The sequence below is a fragment of the Pollicipes pollicipes genome, unplaced genomic scaffold (genome assembly GCF_011947565.3).
Source record: "Pollicipes pollicipes isolate AB1234 unplaced genomic scaffold, Ppol_2.1 Scaffold_7262;HRSCAF=8765_pilon_pilon_pilon, whole genome shotgun sequence".
Classification (NCBI taxonomy): Eukaryota; Metazoa; Arthropoda; class Thecostraca; order Pollicipedomorpha; family Pollicipedidae; genus Pollicipes; species Pollicipes pollicipes.
This window is the reverse complement of record NW_023597055.1, coordinates 12945358-12959794: the sequence shown is the minus strand read 5'-3', so window position 1 is coordinate 12959794 and position 14437 is coordinate 12945358. Positions and strand designations below refer to the sequence as shown.

General features: G+C 53.7%; 1 pseudogene; it reads right to left on the bottom strand.

The window, feature by feature from the left end:
- Positions 1-379: 379 nt before the first annotated feature.
- Positions 380-14437, bottom strand: part of LOC119113816 (somatostatin receptor type 5-like) — a 76495-nt pseudogene continuing 62437 nt past the window's right edge.

Below are 14437 nucleotides of genomic sequence, written 5' to 3'. Positions count from 1 at the left end.
CAGCTGACATGGCTACGGCACCACAGAGAGACCAGTGGTGCACTGGCTGCCAACAAGACGTTCACGGTGTCCTAACTGGCATTAACCCGTTTTTGGGTCTGAGTGGTGCCAAGAGGGTTTATAATTTGGGGACGGACGACGAGAAACCTCACATATACGCATGTAATGCAAAAACTCTTTCGAACCGACGAGCCAATAGCTGCTCAGTGTTCCACCGAGATGAGGAAGGGACATCGAAAAGCACGAACATTGTGGTTGGCTAGACCACTGGAGCTACGACATCCCGCAGTCGAGCTCCGGGGTGTTATAGCTCGCTCTTGGCTATTGGCTCGTGGAAGGGAGGCGGGGGGTGGGGGGGGGGGGGGCTGGAGATCCTCGACCTGCAGTGGGCGGGCTCAGTTGTTGCCAAGTCTCGGTCATCTCCTGACCCCGGTGGGGCTGTTGTCGAGAGTGGGATCGCGACACCCGGAACCGGTGGAGCGGCGGGGAAACGGACGCGGGAAGGAAACGGAGCTTTGGAAAATCGGGCAGTGGTGATCGGAACCCAGCGGTGACAACAGGTGGAAAGACGGGCTGGGCTGGTGGAAGCTTTGTGCCATGCTGGCTACTGCGTGATGCGCGATGTCACGCGTGTTTGAATGCAGGTGCATGTGTGTAACTGTGTAACTATCGTACAACGTCAATGCCTAGAGAGGGAGAGCTTCAAGAAGGCCATGGACACGGCGGCACTGAAGTGCACATCAGCAGCCAGTCTTGTCTGGTGTACACGCAGCACACAGCCGTGATCATCAAGGATCGGTGATGAGCACCATTCCTAAAATGAAAAGCTTCAGTCAACCACTAAGACCCAATCACTCACAGCCAGTACGCAGGCGGAACAACAACAATCCTGTACATTGACATTGCCGCACTCAGCGCAATGATGCCAGTCACCATGCCTAGTTTAAAGCCGCTGCATCCGAAGGTTAAGGTGCCTGAGGCTTACCCTCACAGCTTCGACCACGACCACATCACATAAGCTCACTGTGATTCTTCACGAGCGCCTGGAAACAGCGAGCGCTATACTTGTCATACAGGCATGTATCATCCACGATGGAACAGCGACAGAGATTTGTCGCCAACAAGGGTTGACGGGATAGATTCGTTCATCAAAATGACGTGAAATATGCAATGCACGCAATATCGCCCTTCTATCTGCGCTTCCGCCTAAGACCTCTTCATCGCGCTTCCATAAACATTGCTTTGTTTTTTTCTGAAACACGAAACACCGACATCTAGTGACAATAAGGGTGGCATGATACCGGCTTCTCGCCGCCACCGCAGCCCGCTGGGATGCTCTCTAGGGAACACTCGAGCCACGGACACGTGTAGCGCTCGAAGACTGAACTTGTCAAGCCGCAGCGTGCAGCTGGTCGGCGCAGCCGAACTGCCCAACGCGACTGACAGTGACACTCAAAGGGCGTAAGTAGAATTCGGTTGGGCAACGAAGCTCTTTGCTCTCGCGATCCCTGACTATTCACTACCAGAAAACGTGTGTCAATCCAACTCGCCGTGACCTTTGCCACTCGCATGTCATCAGCTGTTGATCCCCACACCAGATGGTGGACCTCGCTGCTGCACGGCCTTCGTCGGCCCCCGTCGGCTTCGTCGGCCGCGCTACCGAAGCGGACAGCTTCAGTCGTCGGCACACCCGGCCAGCGCAGGCGACCAGCTCCAGGCGGCGTCACGGCAGCTGAGTCGACGGGTGCCGCTTACGCCTTCGGGGGTACGGTGAGCGTCGGATGACCGTTGGCTGCCTCGGAGTGGCTGGAGCGTGTCTGCGAGCGCGGGGTCATCATCGTGACGCCGGTGCTCGGCTCGGGCGCCATGCCGCGCTCCTGCAGCTCGTGCATGTCGGTCGACCTGCCGCCCGCCTGCTTGCTGCGTCGTGGGAAGACCGAGTTCTCCACGTGCAGGGCGTTGTTGACGTCGGGCACGCGCGCGCATTGGCACGCCTTGACGAACGACTTCTTGAAGTTTTCGCTGAGGAAGGCGTAGAGGACTGGGTTGACGGCGCTGTTGCTGTAGGTGAGCGCATACGCCAGCAGGATGACGCAGACCATGAACTGGCTGTGGTTGACGCGCGACTCACTGCTCACCATGAGCGAGAGCTGCGTGATCCAGAAGGGCAGGTAGCAGAAGAAGTAGACCGTGATGACGGTGAGCACGAGGCGCGTCACCTTGCGGTGGCTCTTCTTGCGCTCCTTCGACTTGTTCTTCGGGCCGACGTGGCGCAGTCTGTTGATGACGAGGATGTAGAAGACGAGGATCAGGATGACCGGCATGGCGAAGGACATGGTGAAAGTGTACAGCGTGAAGGCCTTCTCGCCCTTGACGCCGCCGACGCTCTCCGGCCAGAAGATGTTGCACTGGCCCTCGTATTCGGCAGGCGTACATGAAGAGCGGCACCACCATCAGAGAGCTGGCCGTCCAAGCTGTCAGACAAACGATCTTGGAGACGAGAGGCGTGCGCCAGCGCGTGGAGCTGATCGGATGACAGACGGCCAGGTATCGGTCTGCGCTCATCACTGTCAGGAACAGGCTGCTGGTGAACTGGTTGATGCTGGTGATGGTCCAGTAGATCTTGCACATAACCATGCCAAAGGGCCACTGCCCCAGCGCCATCGTCGTGAGGATGAAGGGAATGCTGATGAGGAAGATCTCGTCGGCCACCGCCAGGTTGAAGATGTAGAAGTTGGTGACCGTCTGCATCTTACTGTAGCGCACGATGACGTAGATCACCAGCGTGTTGCCACCTAGGCCTATCACCATGACGATTGAGTACAAGATGGCGTTAATGATGGTCGTGTAGGGCACCGGACCGCCAGCCATTGGCCAGCAGCTGGTGGTCTCGTTGTCCAACAGCTGCAGGAACGAGCAATTCTCTGACTGGCTGTTATTGTCCATGTTGGATGACGACGTCTCTTCAGTTGCAATGTTCGCTCGCAACGCTCAGCTGTACTGAGCGCTAGAAACGAGGGCGATTCACCGCTGGAAACAGTGGATGGTGGCCAGCTGCGGACAACTGGCAGGTGTCGTTTCTCTTCGACGCGGGTCAGCTGCGTTCCAGCCGTGTCACCTCCAGGCAGCTGCCGACGGTTTCGGTCGGCTCGGGTCAGCCCTGGCCAGCTCCTCTCAGCGCTGGCCGAATCAGACGCGCGTTCCGTTGGGTTGAGGCTGCCGCCGGTTTGCCGACCCGCCCGCACGATAGCAGCCTATCTTGCCGCTCAGATTGTTACATATGGTGTCTGCAAACAGCGCGATCGATCTGAGGACGACTGACTGTCAATGGCGCCGCCGGCGATGGCGGCTTTCCGCTGACGACGCTCCGATGACGACTGCCGTGGCGGAGGCGTTCCAATGACGGCGTTCCGATGACGATGGCGGTGCCGGTGGTGGCGGCGCTCCGATGGCGGCGCTCCGGTGGCGTGGGCGGTGCCGGTGCGGTGGCGGTGTTCCGGTTCACCCGAAAGTAGACACCCGTCGAGGACGAATCGCGGTCAATACCACCCCCAGGACTCCGAGACCTGCCGGGAGGAGCCGCGGTCAATAGTGACGTCACTATGAGACATCCGGGAGCGGCGGATACAGATACACTGTCATCGTTCCCGATTATAACCTCGGACTGATGACTTGTGCTAGATTGCATGTTCCAGAGGGAGGGTTGTGAAGGTGGGTCATCATCCTCGGAGGAGGGCTCCACGTCGACAGCCGATCCCACAGGTGATGATAGCGTTCGCTGAGGAAAATCCTACCGAAACTGAGAAAACACGGAAAAGAATCACAATAAAATGGTGACAGAAGTAGCGGTTTTTTAATTGCCGAGGAAACACAGCATATTTCCAATGTGAATGGCAGCAATGAACGCAACTGCCGCTGAGGACTTCTTGGGAACGGACATTCCCACCTCACTCGCACTTCAGTTTTAGGTATGTAAGTACATTCATTGAAATGTCAGAACTATTGGAAGTACTGTGACATTTCCTGCATGTGAAGGAATACTTCAGGCTTGATTTACGAGCAAGTGGAACTTGGACTTGCTGGTCGCTGGTAGCATTAATGGCTGTGCCCGTGCCTGCATGGGTTACATATGGCCGTCGGAGAATGAATTAGGCTAGAAATATTCCGTGCGACTGCTAAGAACTTTCATGAGCTGCACATTTCCATCCGAAAGGAAGGTGAAGCCATGTTATTACCAAGGAAAGAGTGGCATATCCGTGCTACCCAATATAATACCCGAGTCCGGCCCACTCTACGGTATGAAAATAAAGGATGATTAGATCTTTGCTCATTCCGTTAAGCATCAGCTTATCGTGGGCAAATCTATTTAATGCATATAACCTATGACAATGAACACCTGGTATCCAGCCTGGTCAGAGGGAATGGCATTGTTTAAGGCAAGCACGCAGGGGGAAGCTGTCGTTGTCAATGATATACGCTGCATTTACTCCATCATCCTATAATTGAATACACCCAGGTCCCATCCAACCTTGGAATCGCTACAATTAAAAGCCGTGGTATTCAGGAGACCGGTGAACCCATTAGTGCTGCATCATCTCCTGGACAGATGCGAGCCTCTTAAACCTGCATGTAGCAATGCCACCGATGCCGTCACCTTCCTGGCACGCGGACAATGTCGCGTGCCGTTGGGCTCCGAGTCGAGTCCAAGCTACATCTGCCCTGTGGGGGTCGGGTGCAGTCGCATGTCTGTCCGATAATATATGGAGCAGGAAATGCAGTTGCTGCTCCCTCTGACTTCATTTGAGGCAACAGTCGTGGTTTGCGTTGAACGTCCTTTTTTGGCAACATTCTTTTTCCTGTACTTCCATCAAACAAATGTGCTTGCAAGGGTTAACAAATATTGGCGACAGCTCGTACAATGTTTCTCCTTTTTGTCACCATAACAATGGTTTTATGTTCATCATGTAGCTGGACAACGACAAACTCGTTTTAACACGCAATGCGGTACGGCTCTCTTCAAGCAGCGTTGTTCATCGACGCCACTTGCGTCATGAGGCCCTCGAAACTACTCGTAGCGCAAACATCATGATAAAGGTAGCACCCGCCCCTCCCACCCTCTGACGACACGGCAGCGCGCGGTCATGCTCCGCTCCGCCGCGGCCGGGCTCGGCCGGATACCGCCGAGGCCGGGTTCGGCCGGATGCCGCCGAGGCCAGGCTCGGCTGGATGCCGCCGAGGCCGGGCTCGGCCGGATGCCGCCGAGGCCGGGCTCGGCCGGATACTGCCGAGGCCGGGCTCGGCCGGATGCCGCCGAGGCCGGGCTCGGCCGGATGCCGCCGAGGCCGGGCTCGGCCGGATGCCGCCGAGGCCGAGCTCGGCCGGATACCGCCGAGGCGGGCTCGGCCGGATGCCACCGAGCTCCGCCACGTCCGACCAGGCGAGCACGGGTGACTGCGAGCTCGCGTTCGCATGCACGCCGCACCCGCGCCAGAAACCGGCCGGAACTCCCCGAAGGGCGGTATCACACGAGAGGCCGCCAATCTGCCGCAGGCGGCGTTATTGACGCTCCTCGCCAGTGAACTACTCTACAGATTAGCACCGCCGGCGGCCGTTCGCGCGCCATTTATCGTAATAAAGGGGCGCTCGGGCCCGCGCTGTCCGTTGCCGGCGCTGCGAGCGGCGCGGGTGGTGTCGGACCGCCCGTCGGCGGGCTGGACACGGCCGGCCTCGTAATCACCGGTCGAAGCGGTAGTAAATTTTTACGCCCCCGCTGGGCGCGCGGACGGCGGACTGATCAGCCGTTGTGAGCGCTTGCTGCAGCGGGGTGATGCCATCGCAGGCAAATAACCCTCCGCCTGGGGTGAAAAACAAGGCGGACCATCAGCTTTTACTGTGGAGAGATTATAAAACAGCACGCTCCACCCCAGGAGGACCAATAATTCTGTCGGTTTAATATGAAGGGGACGAACTTGTGCGCAGGCATATTGGTTATAGCGACTGGCTAGGATTTCAGGACAGCAGCATCTATCAGGGTACGGCTTCGGCTGGGCTTGGTGGAGTGGTATAACTTTGCTACAATACTGGCTGCAATACTTAAGTTGCTATGATACTTCGCTAGAATACTATAAAACGAACATTGGAACGGAAAGGTACGGAGCTGTGCATACATACTAAAAGTGGCAACAAATATCCCCCCTCTCTCTCTATCTTTGGCTGCTAACCTTTCCTTCCCGCCTTTCGGATAGGAAATGAGTGATCAAAACAAACAAGAATAGCTCAAAACAGATTGATAAGCAGCCGGAAACGCTTTATCTCGTCCTGAAGAGGATGGAAATGAAGCTTGTGTAATGGACATATTGAAAATTCTTTAAAATATTTGTTCAGAAAACATTTCGGGCTGGTGGGATTTTTGAGGTGCCAGTGATAAGCAACGAAAACAACACAAAAGTGATTAAAAAAACAGATGCTTACATCGATGTTGATGATGTACATGGACTAGCCGAGCCAGTGATTGCGGGGTAGCAAATGATGCGCAGATCCCGACTACCACCGAGCTGCAAAGCTATCCATAACATGTTTTTTTAACAGAATGTCGAGTCCTATGATATAATCAGTGGACCGATCAGATACGTTTTGCAAGATAGCGTTTTCTCACCGTATAGTCGGTGATGGGATGTTGATTTGATCGGTTGGGTCATCTTATCATTGTCATTAGGTTACTGTCATTAGGTTAGGTCATTTAGGTTACTGTCGTTAGGTTAGGTTATTTAGGTTACTGTCATTAGGTTAGGTCATTTAGGTTACTGTCATTAGGTTAGGTTATTTAGGTTACTGTCATTAGGTTAGGTTATTTAGGTTACTGTCATTAGGTTAGGTTATTTAGGATACTGTCATTAGGTTAGGTTATTTAGGTTACTTCACCGCAACGGTACTGTTCATTTGAAATTGCTGGTGAATACGAACTTTCTCTGTGGAATATTGTCTGACACAAATCGCTGATGGACTGTATAACTGACGGCATACAAGTCATTCCTGGAACACATCGTTCATTCCGTCAACATATGTTGCTTTAATGCTGTCCATTATCCTCTCATTTCTCCCTCCAAACGCAACTGTCTGAACCGAGTCGCACTGCCACGTTTAGTGTGCGTTTGAAACACGGAAAAATGGCATTTGCAACTACAACGCAACTAGCTGCAACTACTACAACTACAACTACAACCCTTGTTTTAAATTTGACGCACTCATTTATCCATTTACACGCATAATTCTGGCGTTGTGAATGATGATGGGGATGAGTGTAAAGTTCAAAACTTCGCCCTCAGACAACAAGGACATTCAAGTCGTCATGATCTCGCCCCGAAGACGCCCATCGACGTGTCTGACTCCAAATATAACCTCACCTGACAAACGAGTGTGCGGACGTCAGTTCGAAGACGGACGCTACAGATCAGCATCTCCGCTCATGTGCGGCCACCTGTACCCAACAGACGGCGAGCATGCGGCACCTGCACCCAAGACAGCGGGTAGCACCCAAGACAGCAGCGTGGCACCCAGCAGCAGCAGCGTGGCACCGAGCAGACAGCAGAGTGGCACCCATTGACCAGCAGCGTGACAACCAGCAAAGAGCAGCGCGTAGCGTGCCGCCGCCCGGCTCGGCCGGAGCGGAGCAGCGCGGCGTCGTGCCGTACTCGGCCGTCGGGCGCGCAACCACGATCAACAGCGCTCGCGATGCTTATTGGACGTCCCGCACTATGGCACCGAACTTTATTGACGACTGGACGGTGGCCATCTCCGCGTCCGGTGAATGTGGCGCGGCGCTGATATCAAACTGAAAACACGCTACTCGCCTGATCGACGCGTAGTTGATGCCCCACAATCGTGTCTTTGCATGGCAGCTTTGCATTGCTTGCCACATCTTGCCTTGCACATCTTGCCTTGCACACCTTGCCTTGCCTTGCATAGCTTCAAGCATTAACTCTGAATCCACCTCATATCATTTTCTCCTGCTGTCATAGCGCTCTGTGTCCTCTGTCCAGCTTTGTTCTGGCCTAGATTGTTGCGCTATTTCGAGGTGTGTAACTTAACTGCACGGGTTGTTCATCTGCTGCGTAGCACCCTCGTTGTTCCGTACCTCACAGAAGAACAACGGTTCATGTTTGTCTTCCGAATACAGCTTACTATTTCGATATGTGCAACGCGCTAAACAAACCGGACGCAGTTCTTCCTTTCCACAATGTGCTGCTGACGCTCGCCTAGTTTTGGCCCGCATAGCACGCCTTGCTCCTTCTTGTTGCCTTCCCTTCAGAACTCAGCACAGTGCCGTGGTCTTGCTCTGGGGCTTGGCATTCCAGAAGGCCATGCTAACGCGGATGGATTTTGCATTCCTTTCCAGAACATCCACAGTGCATTTCAAGCAACGTGGCCCAGAAAACGCCCCCGAAGCATTCCTCAATTCGCTATCCGCTTCCCTGCCCCCTCCCAACACGCACCCAGTTGCAGAACTACGTTCGCGATTGCCAACGCTGGCTGCAGGACATCGGGCCACACCATGCCTGCACTACCGGAGCGCAGTTTCCTCCCGCCCATGCTCCTTTCCCACCGCCACCCACAAACGGACACTGTGCCACGCAGCGTCTCCCACGGACACAAGCCTGAACATGCGCGCTCCGAGTCCGCACGGCGTCCTTTCTCACCAGTGATAGGGTAACTTGGGCCCCTGTTCCGGACGAGTGTGTCGTCCCGAAAAGTTAGCTTCAGTGCCCACTGCAGAGGTGTCAATGGGACGGACCTTGATGAAAGGTCAAGAAGTCTGAGACTGCAGAGATTCCGGTCAGAGGTGAAAGCCGTAAATGGGGAAACGTAGAGGCATGCAAAATAAGTACCCCGTAGAGGATGTTAATAGTGGATCAGGGATGCGAATGATTTTAATCGTCGTTGATCGTTCGTTGTGTCATGGTACCTGCTGGACCTCGCCACGCATGTCTGGCATGTTCTAATCTGGCCTAACACCAACGACTTCGTTCACCACCAAGCTTCGCATGGATTCGGCCCGACCGCAAGCGATTTCCAGCTTTGCGGCTAAAACACGAAGAGAATATTGTGCTTTGCAGTAGTCGTGCAGAGAAACTTAACCTGGATTCCTTGTTATGGGAGTCTCATGTTGGTGTAAAGGTGCTGTTCACACGTGCGTTACTTTCACCACGTCCCAAGCGCGTATCTAACTCCTAGACTACAAAGCGTGCATTTGCTCACGCCAAACTTTTACTGAATGCGTCATACTTTTCGACAGCTATCGCCGCCGGGCACATGATTTGCTTACTTCTTCCATTCTCCGTCTGACTTCGATGTGCAATCTTTTAAAGGTGAGGAGCGCAGAGAATTTGGGCCGATGCTTAGCACGCCACTTTTCCGTCACATCTGCAGCCGATAAGCAGTGACTTATCGCTTGCAGCTTCCCTGTATGCCTGAATTTTCCTGAGATTTGAGGGACCATTTCAATCTCAGACACGGCACGCTGCGAAGAGCAAGCCATCGTGGATCTCACGCTTGAGCATCCTCGGGTTTGTATTACGCGTCACACTTTTCCTGTGACGTCACCTGCCTTGACGTACGTCCGACGTGCACCCGGCGCGCGTCCGACGCCGCTGAAAAATCCTGTGCAAATAAGCCACCATGCTGTTTTAATGCATATTCGTCATGGTGTTTTTCTGCTCCTCTGGCTTTTCCGCTCTGTGTGCACAAGCCCTCCGTTTTACCTGGAAAACAATATCGCTAACCGGCGAGGTAGCCAGGCAATTCCGGCTCATCAAAGTTGGAGTAGCAGAGAAAAAACAGCATTACATAAGCATAGCATTCCCTGTTAAAAAAGCTGCAAGTCCTCCGCCTATTGGATGCACTGTGAGCGAAATTGGCTCTTTTGGAAACAATTGGTGGAGACGAAAATTGGCCCTCATTTTGACATGGTAGTCTACTGGACACACACTCCAAGGCTCCGGGTTCGAAGCTTGCACGGCCCATATTGTTTGCCTTATATATCGAAAAATATCTCCATGCTGCAAAGCGGCCAGGCAGTTCTGGGTGTCCGAAGTCGAAAACATCGAGCGCAAACAACTTAACACGAACGTGATATGTTGTTCGTACCAATGCCTAGAAACATCGACCCACCGCGTACTCAAACTACTCTTAGTAATCCAAGGTTATGTTGTCACACTACCGTGACAATAGCTCCCATATAACACTCATGTTACAACCCAAAAATTGCAAACGTATCACGAAGTAAAGAGTAGGCGGTCAAAAAAGTCATGGAAAAGGCCGGGCTGTATCCACGGCAACGAACGGCTGAAATATTGACGCATGATAACGCAAAAATGTTATTTGATGTGCCCAATCATCATTGCCACATCCATTCCAGCCCACAAATAACAAAGCCAGTCTTTTCCAGCGAGCTGTAAGTCGGACAAATTTCTCCACTCGCAGATTGGGTCTACTTCTCCCGAACTGTCTCACAATATCACTCTTCATCGATCACCGTTGAGTCACAGCGATGACGGGTGATCAATCAGTGATGATCGTTTCAATCAAATTGCCGATGCCATTCCGACGGCTACATGGGTGAGCTTAGAGGTTGGTGGTGTGGGAAGGAAGAGGGGGAGAAGGGGGCGGGCTGGTGAGCGGTCTCCATCGGCACCAACGCAGCTCGGTGCCGGCAAGGCCAGAGTTTAGACCGATACGAAAGTGCCACATCACATCCAGCACCAGCAAGGAGGCTGCCTCGTTCCGTGGTGATGCCACGGCGCGGTCGGCTGCCAATGGCAGGTCAGCAGACCCCACAGGTCCATGCAGCTGGCACGACATCGTGTCGCCCGCCGTCGCCCGTCCACACGCAGGCCGCCAGCGCCGGCCAGTCGGCGGCCCAATCGCTGCCCGCGCCATCGGCGGCGCATTCGTCTCCATCCGTCATTTTCGGCGCCGAAAAGGCCGCCTTCCAGACCTTTGTGGCATGACTGGGTCGTCGAGGGCTGCTGTGATGGATGGCTCGCTCACTGAGTCGGCCACATTCGGCGCGCTTTCACCACAATGACGCCGCTCATCGGATTGCTTTTCGTTGATCGCAAAAAGAAAGGGAGCAAGGCGCCTCCTGCGGTTCGCCTTGTTACCAGGCGTATGCCGAGCTGGCTTCACCAGTGCGTGTTGAGCGATGGCTGGAAGCGGAGTTTCGTGTGTCGCAGTCGTCTCGGAAGTCGCAGGTGCGTGGATAGATCGCATGATCAGATGCGTAGAAACGATGTGACGTGTCCGGTGCTGAGAATCAGTGGTGATAATTACGGACTTGATAATGGCTATCTAAAGATACAGCCAACCGGCGGCCCGTATCCCCAGAGAACCTGGCTGCCTTCCAAGGCCCGTCAGTTACAGTCGAAAAACCACCCCGACCCTGTCAGCAGGCTCATATCGAAGCCGCCAAACGCGCCTCCATCATTGACAGCACGGATCCATTACCCATCATCACCTGCGACACGACGTTTTTTGATCGATGGCTTTTATCATTGGTTCCTACATACCCGTCTCGTTCCGATATCCTGTCAGCGGCTGCGCCACCAGGCGTTCACGCCGGGCTTGACAGCGTTGTTATCAAGGTCGCCCCTAAATTAATCGATATCTGCCATTAGGCTCATTGTCTAAGCTTTCGGAATCTGCACTCAGAGCCGTCAACGTTTACACTGCGACCGGGATCATCCCATTGCCACGCGAGGCGAACAACTGGCTCTCGCTCCCACTGCTGCCGAGATCTCCTATGTGTTTCGTGCCTGCTTTTACAAACCTCCCTCATCTTTAACCGCCACGGGAACGGCGCTCTAGCCGGTCGGCTGAAGCCTTTCACCTGTGGGGCTGGTGGGGCTGGGATCAGCGAAAACACAGCCAGCCCGCTGGTGCAGTGACCGGCGCTCTCGGCCGCAGACAGCCGCCCGCCGCTACCGACGTCTCCGTCCGTGTCTGCTGACGTCGGGACGCCGCATGCTTGGCACAGGGCCCAACGGCGTTCCGCCTGTCCGACCAGCCCGGCTCGCGTCGATCCGCCAGGGAACAGCAGCCTTCCAGAGGTGGTTGTCCGGAGCCGCCGCGGCACGGCCGTGCCCTGGTGGCCGCTGGCCGGGGCGAGGGGATCTCCGCGACAGGAGGCGGCCTGATCTCCGACAGAAGATGGTCTAATCTCCGACAGGAGGCGGCTTGATCTCCGACAGAAGATGGCCTGATCTCCGACAGGGGGCGGCCCGATCTCCGACAGGAGGCGGACTGGTCTCCGACTGGAAGTGTTCTGGTCTCCGACAGGAGGCGGAGATCAGGCAGCCTGATCTTCGACAGATGATGGCCTGATCTCTGACAGGAGACGAGCTGACTTCTGGCATGAGGCAGCCGGACATCTGGCATAATGCATAAGTATATCTGACCCGGCGCAAACTGGGCTTTGGCATGAGGTGAGCTGGCATGTGACCCGAAGCGAGTTGATCTCTGATCTGAGATGTGCTAACCTCTGACCTGGAGCGGATGATCTCTGATCTGGGATATGCTGACTTCTGACCTGAGGCGGGTGATCTCTGATCTGAGGCGGATAATCTCTAATCTGAGGTTTGTGATCTCTGATCCAAGGCGGGTGATCTCTGATCTGAAGCGGATGATCTCTGAGGTAAGACGGGGGTCTCTGATCTGAAGCGGATGATCTCTGATCTGAGGCGGGGATCCATGATTTGAGGCGGATGATCTCTGACCTGGAGCGGGTGATATCTGGTCTGAGGCGGGCGATCTCTGATCTGAGATGATCTAACCAGACCACCTTTTGATTGGCTCCTTTAAAGGAATGCCGACACCTGACATGATGCGAAATTATCTCTAATTTGAACCGAGCTTATGTCTAACACGAGGTAAATTCGCGTCTGGTCTGAGGCCTGGCGTGAATTTACGTGAGTGGCCTGGTATGGTCTGAGGCCATTGGCCTCCGGCCTGAGATCTCACAGCCTCCACTGACTGACACCTGGGCTGTGAATGGGATGATGAACTCGGATGTGTTGAGGGTAGCAGATGCTCGCGGGGAAGAGGTCATAGAGGCTACAGAGGCTGGCGACGAGCTGTTAGGAGGAGGATATGTTCAGCGATATGATATGCTGAGGAGTATTGGCTGCCTTCCTTTTGTATCGATCCCACACGACTATGGCTGAACAACAACGATTGTACAGGCTTCTTTTCAGTTCCCATAGACATTAGCTCAGTACCCAAATACGCCAATGGTAGTCACTTACATTTAACGTTACTTGACTTTATTTAACAAAGATAAAAATCGCAAAGCTTGTAAATAAACAGAGTTTACAGCATACCGTTGGTGCACAAAATATGATAAGTGAAGGTATTTTGGATTAGTTTTTACGCACTGCTTTTCCTGACGCAGATGCATGCAACGAATAGTGCATCCACACCCACGACGCGTGTGGTGAAGACAGGTATGCTAATCATGTAAGTTGTTTGACATCGGTAAAACACGGCCGGTGGGGAAAGACGACAGCTCGAAACGTTTTCGAGAAGACTATTTCTACTCGTCAGGTACACAGACAGGGTCCAAAAGGATCTACCGCCCGGTGGTGTTTGCTTATACTTTCTCAGAGAGCTGGGCAACAAAACTCGACCGGGTAATAAATAGCCATGCTACTTGCCAGCCAGCGAGGACAGAAACAGGAATTGGGAGACCCAACTGGGCGAGGCCACCACCACCATCCATCGGAGAGAGGAGCCGAGATCGAGACACTACACCGGGGAGAGGACATTGTCGATCTCTCTCTCTCTCTTTTCCCCTTTCTATCTCTCTTCTCTCCTCTCTCTCTCTCTCTTCCTCTCTCTCTCTCTCCTCTCTCTCTCTCTCTCTCTTCTCTTCCTCTCTCTCTCTCTCTCTCTCTCTCTCTCCTCTCTCTCTCTCTCTTCTCTCTCATCTCTCTCTCTCTCTCTCTCTCTCTCCTCTCTCTCTCTCTCTCTCTCTCGCTCTCGCTCTCTCTCTCTCTCTCTCTTTCTCTTTCTTCCCCGATGAGAAATCCGTTCATGAAAGCATCGAGCCAGGGTAAGTCTCTGAGTGGACGGAGAAGTCCTTTGCTCAGGGATCTCTTCACACTCATGTGCTTAAACTCTTGAGAGCACTTCGCGAGTCAAATTGCTCTCGACCATTTCAAAAAAGCTTAAGACTCGAAGAAGCTCTCTAAATACTATTTATGGACATAGTTTCGGATGCTTCGTTTGGATTGTTCACAAGGGACATCAAACACAAAATCACGAGGTTTACAAAGTATCAAATATTGCAAAGCGCTGCTTCAAAACGGGTCTCTGTTTTCTGTTTTCAAATAACTTGCAAAGGTCCATGCAGCTTTGGGGGGGGGGCAATTTCATAAATTCGACT